General features: G+C 33.5%; 1 long non-coding RNA gene across 2 annotated transcripts in view; it reads left to right on the top strand.

Moving 5' to 3' along the window:
* Positions 1-24,384, top strand: part of LOC144304457 (uncharacterized) — a 138,112-nt gene that overhangs the window by 105,391 nt on the left and 8,337 nt on the right. Inside the window, exons 1-2 of one of the 2 annotated variants that reach the window (XR_013371365.1) lie at positions 11,285-11,323; positions 23,276-23,354. This is a non-coding gene — a long non-coding RNA (uncharacterized LOC144304457). Of the gene's footprint in view, positions 1-11,284; positions 11,324-23,275; positions 23,355-24,384 lie in introns of those variants that run through there. The other variant, XR_013371366.1, reaches the window with a different exon arrangement.

The raw sequence follows: 24,384 nt of genomic DNA, 5'->3' as shown, positions 1-24,384 counted from the left end.
TATAGTCAGATTTTATATTTAAAGGGAATATCTGGTTGGAAAACTGGAACAGTGATATTTTTCAAGCAAAAAGTCCTTTTAAAATCTGTACTGTTCATCATCGTTTACACCCAGTTTACCAATGCTAAATAAACACTTTTATTACAAAAGATTCGCTACTATACATTTAAACAAAAGATGTGTAAGACTTCCTGCAATAGCTTATATGAAAATAGAAATTGTTAGATATTAGCATTTTGGGGAGAAATCATTATAAGATCATGCAAGTTGACATGAGATTGTGGACAGCGATCGAGAATATTTAACTCAATATTTCCGTTGTAATAACAGACCAGGGCTGCATCAAGTACTTAGGAAATTCTTTCAGATTACATTTGCCACGATCCTGCCCATTCTTCGCCCAGCAGCCCAGAGCTTTCTGCTTGTTCCTTCCTTCTTTCCTTCCTCTTTCTTCCCTCTATCCTCCCTCCCTGCCTGCTTCCGGCCTTATTTTTCCTTTTAATTAAAACTCAATTCATATCATGTTTTCAATACACAGAGGGAAGTTTAAATAGCCCATAATCTCACCATCCAGGTAATCTTAATGATTGATTTTAAGTAAAATGAACACAATTATCTGCCAAGAATGCCAGTATAAAATGGCATAAAATGAGAAATAAATATGTTTTCTTTCCTTTTCTTTGAGATTTTTAAAGATTATTCACTAACAGGTTTTTTTCTGCATCTTTCTAGGAAAATAATGTGCATGTACCAGCATATATGTGAGAATAATATTTCTATTTTTATATTTAGCTATAGGTGGATATGTATATTCAGTTTTTTAAACTCAGAATAAATCAATATGCAATATTCTAAGCTTTAGAGAACTTTGCATAGATAGATCTACACATTTTTTTAATTAATGCCAGATTATTCTATTGTATGGATACATATCATAATTTCTTAACTGTATCATAGAATATTTAGGGATGAATTCTGATGTACCCAACATCTTATTGAGAACAGCTTTAGCCTAGTTGGGAAAATAAGGACAGAATATAGGACAGAAAATAACAAGAAGAAAATAAAATCTATGAATTATTTGAAAGGGAGGTTATCTTATTTAAAATGAGAGCTCCAGAGCCTTTAATCTTGAGTTTTTTATTACCGTGCTTTTGCTTCAAACTCTAATGAATAATTTTCATAGTAAAATTTAGATCTTTACATGATCCTGGTAAAAAGTATGTCTTCAAAGTGTCTATAAACGTAATATCTTTGTCTTAGTTAAAACATAGTAAGTTTTATTATGTACAATCTCATGAAGGAAAACAGGACTCACTGTGGTCTGATTGTTTCCAAATTGAGAAATTAACCTCTCTCACTATGGATATCTAAGCAAGTAGGGGAACTGAGAGACTTGGAAGTATGCTCTGAAGCAGATATTGAACTATTTGCAACTGTTTTCATACTGTTGGCTAGGTAAGATTCTTACCTTACTTTTCTGTTACAAGATTACAATTTAGTTGCAAAGCAGAGTATGGATACTGCAGCTCTAACTTTTCTAGCACCCTAAGTACCCCATGCCTTGCATTTTTAAAGACCAATTTCATTTGCTATTTCTTGGCATTAAGAAATATAGTAAAACAGCATCCCCAATCACATTACTTGTTCTGTTATGAATTCTGTTTGCTATTCCACTACTGCATTCAATATGTGCATTTACATTTAAGTTAACATCTAGAGTTGGATAAGATGATTTGGAACATTTTACATTTAGTGCTAAAGAGAAGACATTTGATATTTATTCGCACTCTGCTCACCACCAGCAATTTCCAGATCTAAAATCACATTACATTCTGTTTCACATATAGTGGCATTTCCTAAGTGTCCTGCCATCATACTTTACTATTATTAAACCAATAACACTGGGTTATAATCTTTCTAGAGGTCCAGAAGGGGGAATCTAAAAGGGAAAAAAAAAGATTAGAAATCTTGCAATATAGATGTAAATTAAATTATTACACACATTTTTGTATAATTCTTCTTTAGTATTTAAAAAACTTAGAAATAACAATATGATCTTTAATATACGCTCAGCCAGGCTTGGTATCTTCACAGAAATGTCACCAGAACATTAAATAAAATTATTATTATTATTTTTTGCATGACTAGGATATCCATGCCCAAAGACCTTGTTGTTGCAGAGCAAAGTTGAGAAGACACTTTCACTGCATGTTTGTAGAACTAATAGAATCATTTGAACATGTTTTAAGTGTTTAAGCATCCTAAATAAGATTTTGTGTATACTGAGAAAATAAGTTGATGATCCTAAGAATTCTGTGAAAGATATCACATAGAAAAAAAAATGCCCCAAGTATGTATTGTACACTAATCAAATAAGAGGAAGGAAAAAATGATAAACAACAAACAAAAAGCAGCTTTTACAAAATGTCTTAATAGTAAAAATGAAGTAGAATGTAATTAATAGCCCCAGTACTTATTAGCTAGACATTAAAATTTTCCAAGGGTTATGTCTGCATATCTTATGTAGTTATTTGCTTTAGAACAATCTTATAGCTTATAGTGCTTTATGTCTCAATTAGAGAACTAGTAAATTTTAATACTGCTCAAATAAATTCCCATTATCTCACTTTAAATGCATCCATTTTATACTTTTTAATACTCATTCTCTCTACCCCATAAGCAATTACTCTAATATTTTGACAAAAACCCTTAAATATGTATCCAATTATGTAAAATACATAATGCTTCTTTGTGTTTTACAGTTAAATAAATTTCACTCTATTTCCAACTTTATGCATGCACACTCTGTTTTGAGGATCTACTAATGCTGCTTAATGTTCGTCTGGTCTATTTCTCTAATTGTTGCGGGTTATTTCATATTTTACTTCAGGCATGTATTTCTCTAGTGATGAACACCTGAGTTGCTTACACCTCCCAACTAACATAAATAACGCTTTGGTGAGTCTCCTCGTTCATAGTCCCACATGAGCTCATGCTAAAATCTCTCTGGGATATATATCCAGAGGTAGGGACCAGGAGCTACGTGATAAACATATAGTTAATTTCATTAATTAGCACCAGATTTTATTCCAGAGTAACCGTACCTATTTGCTCTGGTGGTATATAGTACACCTTCACATATTTTTGCTTTGCCATTTATTTTTAATTTATTTCCAATCTTACAATCTACAGATATATTCATTGTTATTGTAATTAGCAGTATTTTGATTATCAGTGGGTCTGAGCATCGCATTTTTTAAAATTTTAATTCATGCAGGCTTTCCATTCTAGGAGATAGCTATTTACATCCTTTACTCCATTTAAAAAAATTACCTTTCCCACCTATTAATATGCAATAATCATTTGTAGATTTTAGCCATTTTATTATGGGATTTTGACATGAACGCTTTTCATAATTTATATTTATTTATTAACTTTGATATTGGGTGTCTTCTGTAAGTACAAACCCTAATCACGATTGTAGACAATGTATCACTTTCTCTATGATTTGAACTTTTTGGTTCTTATTTAAAAATTATTTCTCCAATTCTAGGCATTACCATTGGCCCCCATATTGTTTCTATTCATGTTATAGCTTCACCTTTCACATTTAGGTGTAAATCAAAAGTAAGGAGGTAACAATTTATTTTCCCAGAAAGGTGAATCAATTTTCTCAAGCTTACTTGTTAAACACTCTATTTCCCATTACTTTGTAGTACTGAGTTCATCATATATTAAATACCAAAATATATACTTAGAGCTTTTTTTTGAGCTCTTTATTTTGCTAGAATTCCCTACTTTATACATACTGGGTTTGGGTTTTTTTTTTTTTTTTTTTTTTGAGTTTTATATTACAGCTTACTATCTGGTAGGGTGAATATCCTAACTTGATTTAGCTACTGCTGGTCTTTATTCTTTTTACATAATCTATATAAATGCAGACAATTTTAACCATTATTACATGAATTTACAAATTTATTTGTTGAGACATAACATCTTTAGTATATCATATTGTTTTATCTATAAGCATAGTATACATCTTAATTTATTCACTTTTACTTTTGGGGATAGGGAGAGGCAAAGGGAGAGAAAGATAGAATCTTAAGTAGGCTCCATGCCCAGGATGGTGGTGGACCACATGGGGCTCAATCTCACAACCCTGAGATCATGACCTGAGCCTGAATTAAGAGTCAGATATTTAGCCAACTGAGCCACCCAGGTTCCTCATATTCACATTTACTTTATTTCCTTTAATAGAATTTTTAAATTTTTTGATGTAACATTTCTACACTTTTTTTTTCTTTTATAATGTATTTTGCTAGAGAAACATGGTATTTTATTTCTCATATTTTCTGGCTGGTTTTCCTAGTAGAGGGGAGTATTATTGAATTATACATATTGGTTCTATAAGTGTTTCCATTATTTCTTTTGGTTTTCTAAAACAATAATTATATTATCTACAGCAAATGAGACTTCTATTTCTTTCCTTCCAATTCTTATACCTCTACTCCATTTTCTTACATTTACTATTTTCTGAGACCAATACCATGTAAATCGTGTGCTTGCGTGCGTGCTCTCTCTCAAATAGATTAATCTTTTTTTAAAAAAACCCTCAATAATAAGAAAACAAAAACCTCAATTAAAAAATGCGCCAAAGACCTTAATATACACCACACTAAAGAAGATAAACAAATGGTAAAGGAGCATATGAAAGATGCACTATATCGTATTTCATCAGAAAATTTTTTAAAAAATTAAAAAAAAAACACAGAACAGTAAGATACCATATACACACCTATTTAGAATGTCCAAAATTCAAACTGTTAACAACACCCAATATAAAGCAACAGGAACTGTTATTCATTGCTGGCGGCAATGCAAAATAGGAGAGCCATTTTGGAAAACAATTGGTGGTTTCTTGTAAAACTAAACACAGTCTTGGTCCTTCCAGACAATGGAATATTATCTGTGCTAAAAGAAATGAACTATAAATCTATGGAAAGATACAAAGGAAACTTAAATGCATATTACTAAGTGAAAAATCAATATACAAAGGCTACACACTTTATGATTCTAACTGTATCATATCTGAAAAGACAAAACTATGAAGACAGTAAAATGATCAATAGTTGCTAGTGGTTGGATGGAAAGAATAAATTGGAGGAGCATGGTGGATTTTTAGTGTAGCAGATTTTTAATGTAGAGGATTTTCTCTACCTTAAGAATCCTATGATACCATAATGATGCAAACATGTCACTATACTTTTCCAACCTATCGAATGTTCAACAACTAGAGGAAAACCTAATATAATCTTGGAACCTGGGTGATAAGTATCAGTGTAAGCTGAGCAATTATAACAAATGTACCATTGTGTGTGTGGTGGGGGGGTTGCTGATAATGGGGGAGGCTTTACTTATTTGTTGGCAGGGAATATATGGGAAATCTCTGTATCTTCCCTTTAATTTGCTGTAGACCTTATAGTGCTAAAAAAAAAAAAAAAAAGAAAGAAAATGAAAAGAAACAAGCAAAAATATGTCCATGTGATTTAGTTCTCTTTTAGTAGATGCACTAACATGGTGAAGCAAGCTAACAAAATTTCTTTGATATTGATTCATCTTTATATTCTTGAAATAAAACATGATCTTATGTCTATGTCAATCAGGATGTGTTATTTTTGTCAGGCTTATTAAGGCATAATTTCCATATATTAATAGGGACCCTTCCCCTTTTTAGTGTGAAGTTCTGAGATTTAACAAAAGAATATAGTCTTATAATCACCGTCACAATCAAGACATAGAAGAGATCTATGGCTGCAAAATATTCTCTTATGCCCTTTCATAATCTGGCCTCACACTCAAGCCTCTGTCCCTTCAGCCACCTATCAGTTATCTGTCAGTACAGTTTTGCCTTTTCTGGAGTATGATATAAATGGAATCCAAGGATGTATCATTTTGAGTTCGGCTTCTTTCACTTCACATGATATATTTGTGATTCATCCATGTGTTTCATGGTTTGTTCAGTTTTATTGATGAGTAGTACTTTTACTGGATGGATGCAATGCAGTTTGTTCACACATTCACCATTATATTTGATTTGTACTCACCAGAACAATTTTTTTTTGTATATGAAGTGTATATGAATAAAGCCACTATACACTATCATGTACAGGTTTTTATCCTAGCATTAAGTTTTCATTTCTCTTGGCTAATTACTAAAGGAGGAGGTTACATTTATGTTTAAATTTATAAGAAACTGCCAAGATATTTTCCCAATTATCTGTACCATTTTGCACTCCATCAGTAATGTATGGGAGTTCCTCTTGTTCTTCATCTTCTCTAGTACTTCTGGGAAATCCAGACTTAGTTTTTAAATGTCAGCCATTTTAATGGGTATGCAGTGATAACTTGTTGGATTTACTTAGCACTTCCCTAATGATTGATAATGTTCAGTGCCTTTTTATGCTTTACTTGTCATCTGTGTACCTTCCTTAGTGAAAAATCCTTTCAAACATTTTGCTCATTTTAAAAATTACGTTGATTTTTTATTATTGAGTTTTGTGTGTTCTTTATATATTCTAGATCCAGGTCCTTTACCAGATACCTGGTTTGCAGTTATTTTTATCATAATCAACAACTTGTCTTTCAAAAAAATAAACATTTCTAATTTTTGTATTCTATTATGTTTTTATTTTATGATTTTTCTTTTGGCATTATATCTAAATAATTCATATCGGCAAATTTCATTCAAAAAGGCACAGATAGCAAATATTTTAGGTTTGTGGGCCAAATAGTCTCTATGGCAACTACTTAATTTTGCTGTTATAGCATGGAAGGATCCATAGACAATAAGCAAATGAAAGGTGTGGCTGTGTTCTATCAAACAAAAACAGGTGGTAGGCCTTATCCAGCTTGCAGACTACAATTTGCCATCTCCAGGCAAACATAAAGTCAATAAAAATATCCCCTATGATTTCTTCTAGATTTTTTTTAAATAGTTGTAGGATTTTCATATAGGTCTATGATCCATTTTGAGCCAATTTTTACAGTTGGTATATAAGGTATAGGCCAAGGTTTCTTTTTTTTAAATGTCTTTTTCTTTTCCCATGTGGATACTCAACTATCTCAGCATCATTTGTTGAAAAAACTAGCTTTCCTTTTTTGAACTGACTTTGCACCTTTGTTGAAATCAATTGATATATGTGTCAGTTTATTCTCCTGTTGCCGGGTGGAGTGTTTTTAAAATGTCAATTAGATTAAGTTGTTTGATATAGTTGTTCAGGTCTTCTGTTTCCTAACTGATTTTCTGTCAACTTGTTCAATTGATTAATGAAAGAGAAGTGTCGAAGTCTTCAGCTATAACTGTGGATTTTTCTATCCACAGGGTTCTCTTATTACTATCACTTTCACTTCATGTATTTTGAATCTCTGCCTTTGAGTGTGCAGACATTTAGAATTGCTATATATATTTGGTAAATTGATCCCTTTATTATAAATAATGCCTTCTTTACCCTTGGTAATATTCCTTATTCTGAAATCATTTTGTTTACTATTAATGTGGTTAGCCCAGCTTTCATAAAATTAGAGTTTGGATGGTATGTCCTTTATCTAGCCTTTTACTTGCTGGCAGCATATAAAAACAACTTTTTCTTATCCAATCTCATAATCTCTGTATTTTAATTGATGTATTCAGATCTTTAACATTTAATATAATTGTTCATGTGGTTTTATACCACTATGCTGGTTATTTTCTATTTATGCTGTTTTTGTTTCTTTATTCATCTTGTCATGCTTCTATATTAAAACTTTTTAAAACTTTCATTTTATCTTCACTGTATACTTCCTTTTTTTTTTTTTTTTTTTTTTTTTTTAATGTTTTCAGTAGTTATCCTACAGTTTGCTACTGTGATCCACAGGCCTAATCTTACCGCTGCCTGTATTGGTCTAGCCCCACACTACAGATGTTTTAAAACTTTTTTTTTTTAATTTATTTTTTTATTGGTGTTCAATTTACTAACATACAGAATAACACCCAGTGCCCGTCACCCATTCACTCCCACCCCCCGCCCTCCTCCCCTTCTACCACCCCTAGTTCGTTTCCCAGAGTTAGCAGTCTTTACGTTCTGTCTCCCTTTCTGATATTTCCCACACATTTCTTCTCCCTTCCCTTATATTTCCTTTCACTATTATTTATATATTATATTCCCCAAATGAATGAGAACATATAATGTTTGTCCTTCTCCGACTTTTAAAAGGATTTGAGAACAAATCAAATAAAATCAAAAGAAGTCATAACAAACAAAAATAAAGAAGAATATGAGATAGAGTTTGCATATGATACACAAAGGCTAAAATATTTACTACTTGGCCTTTTATAAAATGTATTTGCTGGCACCTGGTTTGCTATGTTCACCCTTTAATCACAGTCTGCTTTTGTATAATATGATAGTACTCATGTGTAGTATAAGAACTTAGGAAAGATATACACTTGTATTTCTTCCTTCCCATCTTCTGTGCTATATTTGTTGTACACTATACTTTTAAAAATGTCATAAACAAAAAATGCATTAATACTATTTATCTTTGATCGATTATCTTTTACAGTAAATAAAAATAAGTTTAAATGTCTTTTATAATATTCTTTATTTTGACAATTTCTAGGAACCTTCATTTGTTGGCACAGATTCAATTTTCTGTCTGGTCTCATATTCCTTCTGCCGAGAGAATTTATTTTAATACTTGTAGTACAGATCTTTTCCTAATAAATTCTCTGAGATTTTGTTTGTTTAATTTAAAAAAAATTATTTGCCCTTTTCAAAGGTATTTCTACTGGGTTTTGAATTATGGATCAATAGATTTTTTTATCTTCTTTCAGCACTTTAAACATCCACAATTATCTTCTATATTACAAAGTTTCTGATGCGAAATCTGTTCCATGTCTTATTTTTTTCCTGTTCATTTAATGAGTCTATTTTCATTAAATTTACTTCAAGATTTTCTTTATATTTGTTTTCAGTAGATTGTATGTGATACACGTGTATTATGGTATTCATCTTGCTTGGAGTTTTCTGAGTTTCTTAAATATTTAGTTTATTGTGTTTCATTATTTTTGAAATATCCTCAGAAATTGTCTTTTCAAAATTTTTTCATCCCTCGTTCTCTTTCTTTTCTTTTCTTTTCTTTTTTTTCTTTTCTTTTCTGATTCTAATTATGCATATGTTAGACTGTCTGATATTGTTCTATAGCTCTTGGATGCTCTAATTTCTTTGTTTTTGTTTACTTATTTAATTATTTAATTATTATTTAATTAATAATTTTCCTCTTAGTATTCCAGTTTGGAAAATGTTTTCCAACCCATTTTCATGTTCATTGATTCTTTCTTCAACTCAGTTGAATCTACAGATGAGTTTGTCTAAAGCATTTTTAATCTTTGTTATCATGTCCTTCACATCTAGTAGTTTCATTGAAACTTTTCTTTCATATATCCATTCAACTTTTCCTGTAGTTTTCATCTGTCTGATAAAATGATTCATGGAGACTTTCACATAGTAATTATAGTTATTTTAAATGATCTCTGTCATGGTTCCAGCATATGCAGCCTTTATTAATCTTTCTTTCTGTTGATTGTTTTATCTGTTGACAATGTGTTATTTCTCCCTTTTATATGTTTCAAAGTCTTTAGTTGATTGTTGCATGAAGTGTGTAAAACTTGAGAGCTGGAATTTTATTTTTATAAGCCTAGAAATATTCAATTTTTTTCTCCTAAACTATTAATTTGAAGGGTAAAGTTGGTCTAGTCAGGAGATAAACCAGAGATGGGTTTTGTTGATTTTATTACCTACTGTGCGCCATTATCTTCTAATTCTCTGAGTTCATTTTGTGCTTAAGATGAGGGGTAATTTCCCTGAGGTTTTATCACAGCGTTCTTGCTCCACTTTTGGCTTTCAGGCCTCTATCTGCACCTGCGCCTTGGAGAGGGTTTGTCTCCCTAATTTCGCCTTTCTTCTAGTGGTAGCTTGCTGTTGTTTGTTGGCCAGTCCTTGAGAATATGCTGACAGACCTTCCTCCTAATATCTACTGGTGTGAGCTAGCTTCAGTTCTAGACAGACTGTAAATCTCTGCCTCCTAGAAGTGTGGCTTTCTCAGTTATCCTGATCCTTTCAAAGTAATAGGAGCCCACTAGTGTGGTCTGAACTCAGGACATTTTTCTGGAATGGGGACAATGGAGATGTGACAGTGACAGTATGAATTTCAGATATATTTAAGGGATAACATCAATAAGACTTAGTGAATAACTGAATATGGAGGATATGGATATAGAAGTTTGAAGAATAATTTTTTTAAAAAATCAGAGCACATGTTTTGGAAAGATATTTCGTATTGGTTATGCGGTAATCTATTGATTCTTCCTGACCAAACACTTATGCAGCTTTGTACTGTTTTTTTTTTTTTAAGATTTTATTTATTTATTCATGAGAGACACAGAGAGAGAGGCAGAGACACAGGCAGAGGGAGAAGCAGGCTCCATGCAGGGAGCCCGATGTGGGACTTGATCCCAGGACTCCAGGATTAGGCCCTGGGCTGAAGGCAAACTCTGAGCCACCAGGCATCCCCTGTACTAACTGTTAGACATTTGTCACTACCATGCTTTTTGGCATGTGTTGCATAAAGGCCAAATCTTTCTTTGCTTATGGACATAATTTAGCTCCTAGTCTCACATTCTTTAATTTTACATATTTATTTCAGAGTAAATGTAATTGATTAGACATGACTTTCCTGGTTACAGTTACAAGTGTGGATCTCCCTAAAATTACTACTTTATTACAATTAGTAATATTCCATATACATTAAGGTAGGGTGAGCTATGCCAGAACATTGGTTTTTTTCTCAGTTTATGCCTTGAGGATAACTGTAACCACTTTGAAGTTTAGGAAAAATATGTGTCACCTCCATGATCAGCCCACACTATTAACAATACCATGATTCTGGAATATATTGATAGCAGCATCACATTTAAAAATCAAATTGCCTAATCTTCCTGGATCTGTGATTTGGTGTCTGACATCAATTTGGGAAATTATCAGTCATTATTGTTTCAAATACTGTTCTGTTACATATTTCTCCTTCTGAAACTTCCATTATGCTTATATTTTACATTTTGTAGTTGTCCCACAAAATGTGGCTATTCTGTTCTGTGTGTGTGTGTCTGTGCACACGCGCGCGCGTGTGTGTGTGTGTGACTGTTTCCCTATTAAAAGTTCTTTTTTTTCCTCTTTGCTTTTCTGGTGTGGACATTTCTGTTGTCATATCTTCAAGTTCAGAGGTACTTTTCTCAGTCATATCTAGTCTACTAACAAGCTCATCAAAGGCATTCTTCATTTCTGCTATTTTGATCTCTAGCATTTATTTTTTTATTCTTTCTTAGAATTTTCATCTATCTGCTTATACTATCTGTCTGTTCTTACTTATTATCTATGTTTTTCATTAACACTCTTAGCATATTAATTGTAGTTTAAAAAATGTTCTTGTCTAATTTTAAGATACCTACCATATGTGAGTCTGATGCTAATGCTTGTTCAGTCTCTTCATATTGTGTTTTTTTTACCTTTAATATGCCTTGTAATTTTTGTTAGAAAATAGACATGGTGTATGAGGTAAAAGGAACTGCTATAAATAGACCTTTATTAATCTAAAGAGAGGTGTTGGGGGAGAGGAAGTTTTCTCTAGTCTTGTGATTAGGTCTCTGTCTTTGGTGAGCCTGTGCTCTTGGACTATGAACTTCACCAATACATCGGTTTTGTTTTGTCCTTTGCCCTCCACACCCCTTAGATGGGAAGGGTATAGCTAGAGGGATCTAGAGTTTGGTATTTCTCTTTTCTTACATCAATTAGGCTCTGATAAAATCCCAGCAGGTAAGCCTCATGGCAAAGTAATTTCTCCTAAAAGTAAGCCTTTTTAAGAAGAACAGAATACTCTAGCATATTTCAAAATAGTTCCTTTTCCAATCCTCCTGCTATAAGTACAATAGGATTTTTCTTCAATATTCACTGTAAGAATATGGTAGAGCCTTTGCAGGAAAAGCTCACAAAAGTATGGGGAACCTGCTGAGACTGAGTTCTCCTGGAGATTTTCACTCCCAGAGTTGTCTATATTAAGCCTTCAGAATTCACCAATTACAGGTTAGGTTTTTCTACTCCTGAACTGGTTCCCACAGAGATGTTTTTATCTGTGGGTGTCTGCTTTGGTAAGTTTGGTTCTCTCTTCACCTGTCTATCTCTCCAATATTTGGTACAGTGGTTTGCCCTGTGATCTCCCTTCTCTGAACAGATCTAGAAAGAATTTTTGATTTTTCAGTTTGTTCAGTTTTATACTTGTAGGACAGAGTGGTGACTTCTAAGTTCCTTCCATGATGTATCAGAAGCAGGAAGTTGACAAAGGGCAGTTCACCCTTGAATAACTCAGTAAACATTCTTAAACTTGGATGGTTTAGATATTGTCTGGCCTTCAGGAGGTAGTTACACCAGATGGATTTTTGAATGCAATTCCAGAAGGTAGTAACAATGTTTAAAGGAAAAACTACATTGAAAAGTGTTTAAATTATAAGAAACTATTTGTAAAGCATAACAATAATTTTAATAGAATATTTCTGATATTCTAAAAAGGATTTGGTGGGGCACCTAGGTACCATAGTGAGTTAAGCATCTGGCTCTGGATTTCGGCTCAGGTTATTATCTGTATTGTGATCAAGTCCCATGTTGGGTGTGGAAACTGCTTGAGATTCTCTCTCTTTCCCTCTCTGCCTGCCTCTTTTTCTCTCTTTCTCTCTCTCTCTCTCTGAATAAATAAAAATATAAATAAATAAATAAATAAATAAATAGATTTGGTAAGAAAATTTTGAAATGCATACATACACATATTGTTAAGAATTATAAAGATGACATCACTAGGAGAGATAATTATATCTCACACTACCAGTAAGAGAGAATGATCCTAGCATCTTGAAATTCTATCATAACTTGTTATTCTTTGAGAGAAAAACATTTGTGTTAAAATTGCAGATTCAATTAATTGGAGAAACAATTCTACAGTTGGTTTTTAAATATTTTCAAGTGAAAATACTATGGAAACAGTGAGTCATACAATACTATTGTTAGTGAATAGAGATATTTGTTAGAAATCATAATGTGGCATGGCTCTATAAACTTACACTGTCTTCTATGCTAGAGGCTATGGCTCTCATTGTTAACAAGTAAATAATGTTAAATAAGTTTCACGGTAAGAATTTTCTTAAACCGATTAGACAGATAAAGATGCAAAAATGTCTGAATAAATAAACTTCAGACTGAAAAAAGCCACTTATAGATTAGAAAAGATCTCTTCTGTTTTTATCCCTGGGCAAATAGTGGGGATAGAATTATATCTACCATAAACTGTGGGGGGAGGGGGAGAGTCTGCGAGAATAAAATTGAGCTCTAAGGAAGAATCATTAAAATCTTAATATTGAAAAATAAAGTATCTGAGATGAAAAAAAAATCAATTGAAAAGGCTTAACAGTAGACTAAAACAGTCAATGAAAATTATTTAAACTGAAGTCCAAGAAGAAAAAAAGTCAGAGCATCAGAGAGATATCTCAGATAATATCAAATATAAGTACTTGAGATCAGCGGGAGAGACGTGAGAGAATGCAATGGAAGGGAACACTTGAAGATGTTTTCTGAGAATGTCTTACCAATGCTGAAGGATCTCATTCTTCTAAAATAGTTGTGCTCCTAAAATAAAATAAAATAAAATAAAATAAAATAAAATAAAATAAAATAGTTGTGCTCCTAAAATTCAAAAAAAGTTGTATTTTATTTAATTTAGTGAAAAAAATGCATAGCATATCTTTCCTGCTTCAGTCATATAAAAGAATTGGCTATTTTCATTTACAAAATATGATTCCTCAAATAGAAAAACTAGTGGAAATATATAAAAGGCATATTTAGATAATATAATTAGTTAACAAATATATGATAAATACATATATAAAATATATTAATCAAGATATAAATGAGTAAATATATTAATGTATATTACAAATTTATTTAGTAAGTATCAATATTAATAACATTAACAAAATCACAAATCAAGAGGCCTGGGATCCATTCTTCCCTCTACTTTACTAGTCCATACTACCACTTTGCTACTTCCATAGTAGTCCATTTGGGCTGGTATAACAGAATATAAGAGTCTGGGTGGCTTACAAAAATAGCAATGTATTTCTTATAGTTCTGAAGCCTGGAAGTCTAAGACCAGGATCCCAGCATGGTCAGATTCTGGTGAGAGTCTCTCCAGGCTGTAGACTGTTCACTTTTCACCATGTTCTCATGAGGTGCAAGGGGCAAGCAAATATCTGGGTCTCTTTCATTAGGGCATTAATCCCTTTCAGGAGAGCTCCACTCTCGTGATCTAATTATCTCCCAAAGGTCCCACCTCCTAGGCATTAGAATTTTAACATAAGAATTTTGAGGAAATGCCTTCAGACCTTTCACATTCAGTCAATTTTCAAATCCTTATACATAAGGATTATATATACCTTTAATTAACCCTTTGCTATCTATCTCTACTAACACTTATTTATTTAAAATTATCTCCTATCTTTTAGTGGATGAAACGGAAGCTTTGACAGTTAATCTCTGCTCATCCTTCCAATTGCAACTGGGAGGATGTCCAGGGAGAAATGACTTGGTTAAATCTCCTTGTAATCATTCAAATCAGATTTCTTGATAGCATTAACTGTGAATCTTCCTTGACTTAGGATGCTGTTATGCCCCAATAAAATTATTGTAAGTTGAAAATAACATAAGGCAAACATGGGTTCAATTCACCTAACCTACTGAACATCGTAGCTTAGCCTAGCCTACCTTAAACGTACTCAGGACACTTACATTACCCTACAATTGGGCAGAACTACCTAACACAAAGCCTATTGTATAATAAAGTGTTCAATATCTCATGTAATTTATTGAATACTGTATAGAAAGTGAACCAGAATGGTTGTATGAGTGAGTACGGAGTGATTATAAGTGTAGGGGCTGCTCACCCTTGTGACTGCATGGCTGATGGGAACCTGGGGCTTCCCATGCTGCCTAGCGCCCTGACAGTGGGTTGTACTATATCACTGGCCCAGGAACAGATCAAAACTAAAAGAATGGTTTCTACTGAATGTGCATTACTTTTGCACCATCGCAAAGTTGACAAATGGTAAATTGAAACTTTGTAAGTTGAGAACCAGCTGTAGTAGGAAGATAAAGGAGAGTCTATTTATAGCCCTCATTTATGAGAATTTACTTGTCTGTCTAGGTTAATCTCTGATTCTCATGAATATGATTTGATAATCCAACTCTGTGTTTTCTTGGATTGGTGTTGTTAACAGGATTATCTTTATTTTTTTGCAAATAATAATAGCTAAAGCACTTTTTTGACGAGAAAAAGAGGAAATGGAAATACATTATGAGAATTTGGTGTGATGCTTACCAATTGGTGAGAAGTGAAATAAGAGTTGAAGAAGGTTATGGAAGGCAATTCTCACCAGTGGAATTGGGAAAAATAAGCTTAAACCACGGGCTAAATGAATACAGTTCCAAGCAGAAGGGAAATTGATGCACTAAGCACCTGGACAAATGTTATATTCACTTGCAAAATAGCCCAATTAAGACCGTTGGTTATTTTTTAAAATTATTATACAAGTAGCTGGAATAAAAAACTAAGTGGCGATGGAATTCGGAGGATATTCTGTGAAAGAACTGGGAAGTTTAAAGACAAACACTGGTAAAAAGAATTAACAATCTATGAGACATTCCATTAATTTTAGTAACTACCAAGTGGAACCGATTATTCAGCTGATCACAAATCACCACGTGGCCACAGACCATTATGAACAGATGTCTCTCCATGGTATGACAACAGTGGGCAAATATGAAAAACCTATGGAGGGGTAATTCCCTGAATTCTCACTCACTCAGAAATAAAATCATCCTGATGTGCTAAGAATGTAAGGTGTGTACCACCCACCTCACCTGGCTTTGTCATGATCCAAGGAGATACACTGAATTTAATTCCATTGATCAGACTGTGATACAGGATATAGTAATAGGACGTGTCCAGCTTGGAGAACTTAGGTACCTCGTTCTTGGTAGGCTCACCTTGCACTCCCAGTGAAAGTGAAATCCAGTGTACCAGAGGGCTCTGGGAATCCACCATCGTATTGCCATAATACAGCCAGGCAGTGCTTGGACTTGAAAACTATAAAAACCCAATAACTTGGGTGGTGTGATGGGAAAATTGATGCATATTTTCCAAGTGAGAAGTGAAACAAAGGGAAGGAGTAAAAAGACTATTGGGGAATAACAATAACCTACTCACCTGGTGGGTTTTGAAGAATGTGTTGAAATAAAGAACATGACAAGACTCCCATTAGGAAGAGGACAGTGTATTTTAAATATTTGATAGACAAGAGATTCACTCTTCTCCAAGGCAAATATGGGCAGCATTGTAGGCCTTATACAACAATTTGCATGATGTAGCCTGGCGGTGTTATGCATAAACTTTTTGGGATTGATGGATATGGGGTTCAATGTATAGTAATTCATACAGAGATGACACTCTGGAAGGTACAAGGTTAGACTGGGTACACATGGGAATTACAAGAAGGAGGGAACTAAATTTACAAATTGAAGAGATTATCCTCTAGTCCAGTCATCTGTACCTGAATGTATAATAGTATTGACCATATTGGAGTGTGGGGCCTTTTTGCCAGTACTCGTTTCATGCAGTTACTAAAAAAGCCTGCCCTTTGAGTTTTGATTTGCCATGATAAATGGAAAATTTTGAAATTATCCACATCCTTCTAGGTGGTAAAACTTAGGCAAAGCAGAATTCTAGGGGGCAGTGTTAAGATCTGTGTTCTGAAAAGGAAAATGGCTGGAGGTAGATTTTTGATTCTCTCTCATTCTCTTTTCCTCAGTCTTTTCTGGCCAGTATATACATCAGCTACTACAGACTAACAGTGGATCATTAAGGATTAAAAATTTGTTCCTGTAAATGTTTTAGTTGTCCATGAGTATACTTTTATAGGACATCTTTATTATTTTACATACTATATAGGAAATAAACAGGCAGAACAGGATTGATGAACCAATATGGATACCTCTAATGATTTCCTTAAAATACCAGTTTTGGGGCTGCCTGGGAGGCTCAGTCAGTTAAGAATCTGACTCTTGACTTCAGCCCAGTTCATGATATCAGGGTTATGAGATCGAGCTCTGGGTCAGGCTCTGCACTCAGTGGGGAGTCTTTCCCTCTACTCCCTCTGCCCCTCTCTCTGCTCTCTCTCTCTCTCTCTCTCAAATAAATAAAAAAAAAATGTTTTAAAAATACCAGTTTTGAATTCCTATTTGCAATCTCATAAAATGGAATCTAGTATGACACATGGATATTTAAACTTATCATCATATTGCCATAATCAAGTGAGGTGGTACTTGGACTCAGTAACTGTCAACAGTAAGTGTGGTCCTTCCATTGATAAAAAGATCATTTCACCCTTCAAAGGAGTAAATTTAGGAGGAGTTAAGGACTGTAGTCATTCATGTGACAAATACTATATGTTCAATAAATCTAGAACAGTATTCAAGGCTAATCCAGTATGTGAAATTCCTGAGAATAGTGGCAATAGACAGTCTTCAAATTTTGAGGAATAAGTTACCATCTCTCACTGAACCTGCTTTAAGCAAGAAGATCAGGGACCAACAGTGGTGTTCAAGTTTTGATAAAATTACATTCCTTAGCTGGGAATCCTTTGAGCTTATCTTCACAAAGTTAATATAATAATATCAAAATTTGACTCAGGCTCTGAACAACAAAAAATACCATTAAAAATCTGAAGAGTGATGACATAAGTAATTTCAATCCACTTAATGGCCTGACTGAGCAGGTCAGGTGGTTGTAGAAGTGTTTAAAACTAGAAATTTGGCAGAAATCGAATGAGGCTATCCTGCAGAGATATCTAAATTTTGAATTCAAATGCTGCCCATTTGAAATCATATTTCTAGTTTGTTACTGTCATAGGTAAAAAAAGTATCCCCATTACAGAAGGGCATTAGATAATTCTGAGGCTAGAGAAAAAATGATCATGTCTTGGAGGAGTCAGAAGATCATTTGAAGAGAGAGCAAAGTTTAGAAGAAGTGGAAAAATTCAGGATTAGTACTATATATATATATATATATATATATATATATATATATATATGCAAGTTGTTGCTTCACTGCCGGTGGAGGCAACAAGTAAGTCTCTTAGTACCTCCATAACACTTTTAATTTTTTTAATGTTTTTTAATAACATTTTTTATTTTTTAACACTTTTATTTATTTATGTATTAATGAGAGACAGAGAGAGAAAGAGAGAGGCAAAGACACAGGCAGAGGGAGAAGCAGGCTCCACGCAGGGAGCCCGATGTGGGACTTGATCCCAGGTCTCCAGGATCATGCCCTGAGCTGAAGGCAGACGCTCAACCCTTGAGCCACCCAGGCGTCCCTCCACAAAACTTTTAAAATGAGGTCTGAACCTTCTGATTTTCTTCGAACTGAGGCAAAACAGGCTACTTAGATTCCTGATAAGAGTTCTTAAATTGAAAGACACGTTGCTATGTGGAAATCAGTCATGCCATATCCTACGGAATGTAAAACCTCGGTGGATGAGGCCAAGGGCAAATCTACAGTGGACAAAACTGAGACCCACTTATTTAGCAGAAGTGAAGGTTAGGTCCTGACTACAGGGGAATGTTTGGATATTTGTAGACTCTTGAGCCTATAGCCTACTCTTGAGTCAATGTCCTTATAGTATGTGCAGGTAAATGGAACTTTTAAGAACACATTCTCATGTGGGACACTCATTTATGTAAATCTCTGAGGAATAATTTAGAAGTGCCATGTAAGTACCAAACAAAAATTTCAGTTGACAGTTCAGAAGTCAAATGGAATATAAGGCAAACATAGTCAAATCCCTAGAGCCAATGCTAAGACCATGCACCAATGAGCCCAGATGGTATACTCACCTTACACCTGATGAATCCACTAATACAAGCAACTTGCTGCCACTGCCCACAAGAAGGGAATTGTTTGGAAAAGTCTGCAAATAAAATTTCCCCCCAATACACGCCTATATATATATATATAGCTGGAAAAGATATTATATTGAACATCTACCCAAAGGGCTACAAATTGGGGTTAACTATGGTTGATATAATCTGCTGATTGCTTACCTATAAAAGATACAACCTTGGAAACTATGACATAGTTAATTATTTGGAACAATACATTTCTATCAATTTGGCTTAGCTGGACACATCTTGTAGTCAAGGTTCATGGTGCTATGGGCATGAAAATGTTCTGAGCATTGGCATGTATTAACTTTTTTACTACTACAGCAATTCTACAACCCAAACTTTAAAGATGAAGGAACTGAGTTGTAGAGAGGTTATTTCCCCCACATTGTGCAGAAAGTTGGTGACAGAGCCCACAAAGTTTGCTTTGGATTCCTTACTCTTAAGTGGTATGCTATACTGCCTCTTTCACAGTCACACTTTAAACAGAATTAAACAAAAACCAGTTTAGCAATGTATTAGGAGAACTAAAAATCAATCATTTTCTGGCACATTCTTATTGTAGCATTTTCTGTAACACAGAAAGATCCAAAATAATGGCTGGCTATATAGAAATGATTATGCAAATTATAATAAATAATAGAATAATAAGGCAAATAAACTAATATATATATATATATATATATATATACTAAAATAATAACTTTAGGATTTCTGACTTAGCTTTTTTTTTAAGATTTTATTTATTTATTCATAAGAGACACAGAGAGAGAGGCAGAGACATAAGCAGAGGGAGAAGCAGGTTCCCTACAGGGAGCCCCGTGCAGGGACTCGATCCCGGGTCTCCAGGATCATGCCCTGGGCTGAAGGCAGACGCTCCATCGCTGAGCCACCCAGGCATCCCAGATTTCTGACTACAAAAACAATTAATGAAAAATTACAAACACAATTCCATGATCAATATGATTTGTCGCCATATAAATTTGAAGCTTAAATTTAAAATTGGAAGGACATGTCACAAAATGTTGATTGTGAATATATTTGAATTGTGACATTAGAAATGCTTTTTTCCTCTTTTGGTTTTTATGCACTTACCAAATTAAGTATAAGAAACACGTTTCCTTCTAAATGGAAAAATCATTTCTTAAAAATACTTGCCTCTATTCCTCTGTACGATTAATATTAACAGTTGCTTACATATACTTTTTTTTGCATATTGGGAAAATAAGTTGTTTCCTATCTATATCCATCACTTTCATAGTGGCCAACTGGTCCATCTCTGTTCTTATGCACCATACAGATATATTTTAATACCCTTGCACACATACCATTCAAGTAAAATTCTCCTAATTCTATGAAATTAAGTGACTTTATTGGTTGATTTTGGTCTTAAAATGTCTTATGCTGAATTCAACTCTAGTTTTCTATTTTCTCATATGGAAGACGAAAGAATACTGGGTATGTAAACAGTTCTCCATAAACTGTGAAGGTCTCTTGCTAATAAATAGATCCGTTCTTCCTGGGAAGGGCCTGTATTTCCCCCTGGCGCAAGGGAAGCTGAAAAACTGGTTATATTCTCTGCCATCTTCACAGATGCATCTTTTGGTTTTATTGTAATTTTTCAAGAAGTCTCATAGCTTGATATGACCAAAATAATTTTCAAGTGGCATGTTAGAAAGCATAAAGCTCATCTTAATAGAATATATGCCAAGGTCATCCCTCTAAGTGAGGTAAACATGATAATTATTTACTGTTTAAACATCAGGGAACAAATGAAGTTGAATTAGTATCATTGCAGTAACACATTTGGTTAATATGATAATCAGTAACAAAGATACTGATTTTTCAAGGTATTATCCCCTTTTCTGAAATGCATTTTCATATAGTTCAGAATGCTTTTTAAAATTGGTAGAGACATTCAATAAATATAATGAATAATTTGGTTTAATGTATTAACAGCACATATTTATAAGGACTATTGTTTGCCTTGTGACTCAAAGAAAAATTTGTCATATACCTATCTCATAGAGCATGTTTTATAATAAAGCTCTATTTCTTACATTTTAAAGTCATTTTTCAACTAAGTGCAATTCTGATGCTCTCCTTTCTACGATAAGCTCTAGGTGTGGCTTAAAAATTAAGAAAAGTAATTTCTTTTTGTTCACTTGTTGTGGATTTTATAATCAAAACACAAATATTTAATACATTTCCTGTGGTTTTCATCACCCAAACCAGAGAGTTTTGGAGCATTGCAAATTTATATTGTACACTAAGCAATGTCATTTCAGCATCAATAGAATGCTTTGATATTTTGACCTCTTTATTTCATAAAAATTGAGAGGAAAACAATTGATTGTATTTTGTCTGAATGAATATACATAATGTCATAAAAATTATAATATTAAGAATTCAGTATTTTTTACTAAACAGAATAGAATTTCTCCCTTTTTATCAGAAACAAGGTTAAATAATACAAAAATTAAGTTTAGGGAAGTCACTACTATGCCAGTTTTTACCATGAGGAAATGTCCTGTGAGATTTAAAATATGTTTTTCTTATCTCAACATGACAAGTGTTACCACTATTGACGACCCTAAATAATTATTCTATTATCTAAATGTTTTTATATTCAAATAAGACATTTAAAAAATTGCTGCTGACTTGCTGTGTGACCTGGAGCCATTCACTTAACCTCTCTGTTTCTCGATAGGAATCAGATTAAGATTAATTATCCATGCATCATTTCTTAACATAGAAAATGAGAGAGATTCTGTAAACTAAATTAGGTGTTAAAATATGTCATACACATTCAAGGTATTATTCAAATGCATAATCATATATAGTAACGTCTGTCAGCATTTGAATTAAATGATAAGCTTGGATATTTAGAAGTGGTTTTCTGTGGAATTTAGAAATTCAACTAAGGCCAGAGATTTCCCCCAATCATAATCCATATTAAATGGTTAGAGGGGAAAAAAATAACTAGAGATTAAGCTTTTATTCAAAGTCGCATTCAATTTTCCAGCATTTAAAAATATTAGTTTTCTTAGAATGACATTATTCCTTCATAGAAAGGGGAAAAAAACTTTTCCTTGAAAAACTGTCATTGGTCAAGCCATTATTAGTAATCCTTTGACTCTGCTGGGGAATTAAGATTCCTGATTTCCAGCCTTAACTAAGGAGCTAATTAATTAGCTGTGCCTCAAGGAATTCAGCTATACACTTTGAACCTCACTTTCTTGATCTAAAAAAAAAAAAAATGAAGGGAGTTTAGAACAAATGACTTCAAGAAGTAATTTCAGAATGAACACTTTATGATTTATAATTATTCAAATTATTTTTACAGCTTTATCAATCCTGTAACAACTGCAGTAATAAAACACACATACACATTGGCTTAAAAATATGAGAGAGATTAGGAACCAGCTCTCTGGGTTGAGTTCAAGATGGTATGAGGTTCTATGCACACAGTTCCTTCAAGAGATGGGATAAACTCTCCTGTTGCATGGCTCTCATGGACCTGGAACTATCTGACCAAGTCCTGCTTAGGTGAAACATTTCTTCTTGGCACAAGTGGGTATTTCCCTAATATTTGAGTCTGACCTCATTGCGGGTGACAGCCACGTTCTCTGTGGAGGGCACTTGGGCTTATCCTCATAAGCAAAGGCTTGACATGGGTTGTTTCATTTGTCTAGCACTTTTAGGTTATTTTATCCCTTATTTTTACCATTTGCATTCTGAACAGAAGCCTTGTCCTTAGATCAACCAGAGTTTAACTCTAACATGCTCATACCTCAAGCATGTTGCTGCTGTTTTTTGAATCACGGGGGCCTGCTTAATTTGTATTTCTTCCGTCCTTAGGTCTCCTTCAAACTTATATTGTTTTCCAAATAACTCCCCTCCATTTGATACAAGATTTGTTTATGATCAGCTGTATTCATCTGTTAGAGGACTACTACACTTCCTTCACCATATGTGCATTCTTAATAAGTTTCTTGTGGCCAGTCAATCATGAACCATTTATAATTTAAGCCATTTATAATTTAAGCCTTACCCACATACCAAAGATTTCACTGTTATTCATGTGCTCCTTTATCTGCTTTTACTTGCAAACTAACCATCGTTCTCTCCACCAGAAGCAATCATCCACCATCTGTCAATCTGAGTGAGACTCACTTGTCTTGGAAACTGAAGCCTGGTATTTATATATTGCAGGTATTATGAGCACTTCTCATCTCACACCCTGCTATCTCTTCTCCATTCATTTTTTATTGTTAACAAGCATCCTTTACGATGTTTTCTATGCTTTGTGACTTGTCGTCTACGTAGATATTTTCAGCATGACTACATTTGTGAAAGAAAAGTGGTGCCATCATATTCACCTTGTCATTTTTAAGTATATTTGAAAGCAATGGGAACTTTGCCAGAATAAGAAATACAGCAATAATTCATTACATAGATTTTTCCCCCAATTTTATTATCGGAAGAGACGGGATATATTAATTACATAGAATAATTAAAACTGTATGTAGTAATTAATTATCAAAGAAAGTTTATTTTTACCTTGAAAAGTAATTCAATTTTTCCTATCTATAATCCTCTTGTGTTGTGTTCACATAAATCTTTTAGGTGAAAACCAGAAATAGGTAAACATTAACATGAAATTTATCGTTTCCTATATGTTAATACGTGAGTGTATATAGGGAGAAATAAATGTCAAATTAAGCTCACAAATGCTATTTGAGGAAAGTCCTCTCAAAAATGGAAGTGGGAAGTTCTTAATTTGTATCAGACTTCAAAAGTTGATAATGTACCTGAATTTGAAATAGGGTAAATATTTTGTCTTAAAATTTCTATGTAGACTAGGTCTTTCTCTTTCTTAAGTAAAAGCAATTAATAAAATAACTACTATCATGCCTTACCACACTCAGCAAGTTAATAAAAACTTTCACTGAAACACTTTTTGTACCATAATTTTCACATAAAATACTTCTCTATTTTTCATTTTCAGGACAACCACCAAGTTCCCAGAAAGAACTGTGAAGTACTTAATGAGACATTTATCTGGTCTATGTACTTTATATTTAGCTGATAATATAATGAGGCCAAGGTACTGGAATGAAACATCCCTAACATTTCACATAATTTTCCACTTCGTCTCCACCATTTTTGGTACTTCGGCAGGATATTTTAACTTTTTGATGTTTTGAACTTTACCATCACTATCAATAATCACGGTGTCAGA

The sequence above is a fragment of the Canis aureus genome, chromosome 34 (assembly GCF_053574225.1).
Source record: "Canis aureus isolate CA01 chromosome 34, VMU_Caureus_v.1.0, whole genome shotgun sequence".
In the NCBI taxonomy this organism is placed as follows: Eukaryota; Metazoa; Chordata; class Mammalia; order Carnivora; family Canidae; genus Canis; species Canis aureus.
Note: the sequence above shows the minus strand (reverse complement) of the source record. Positions and strands in the feature narration are given on the sequence as shown.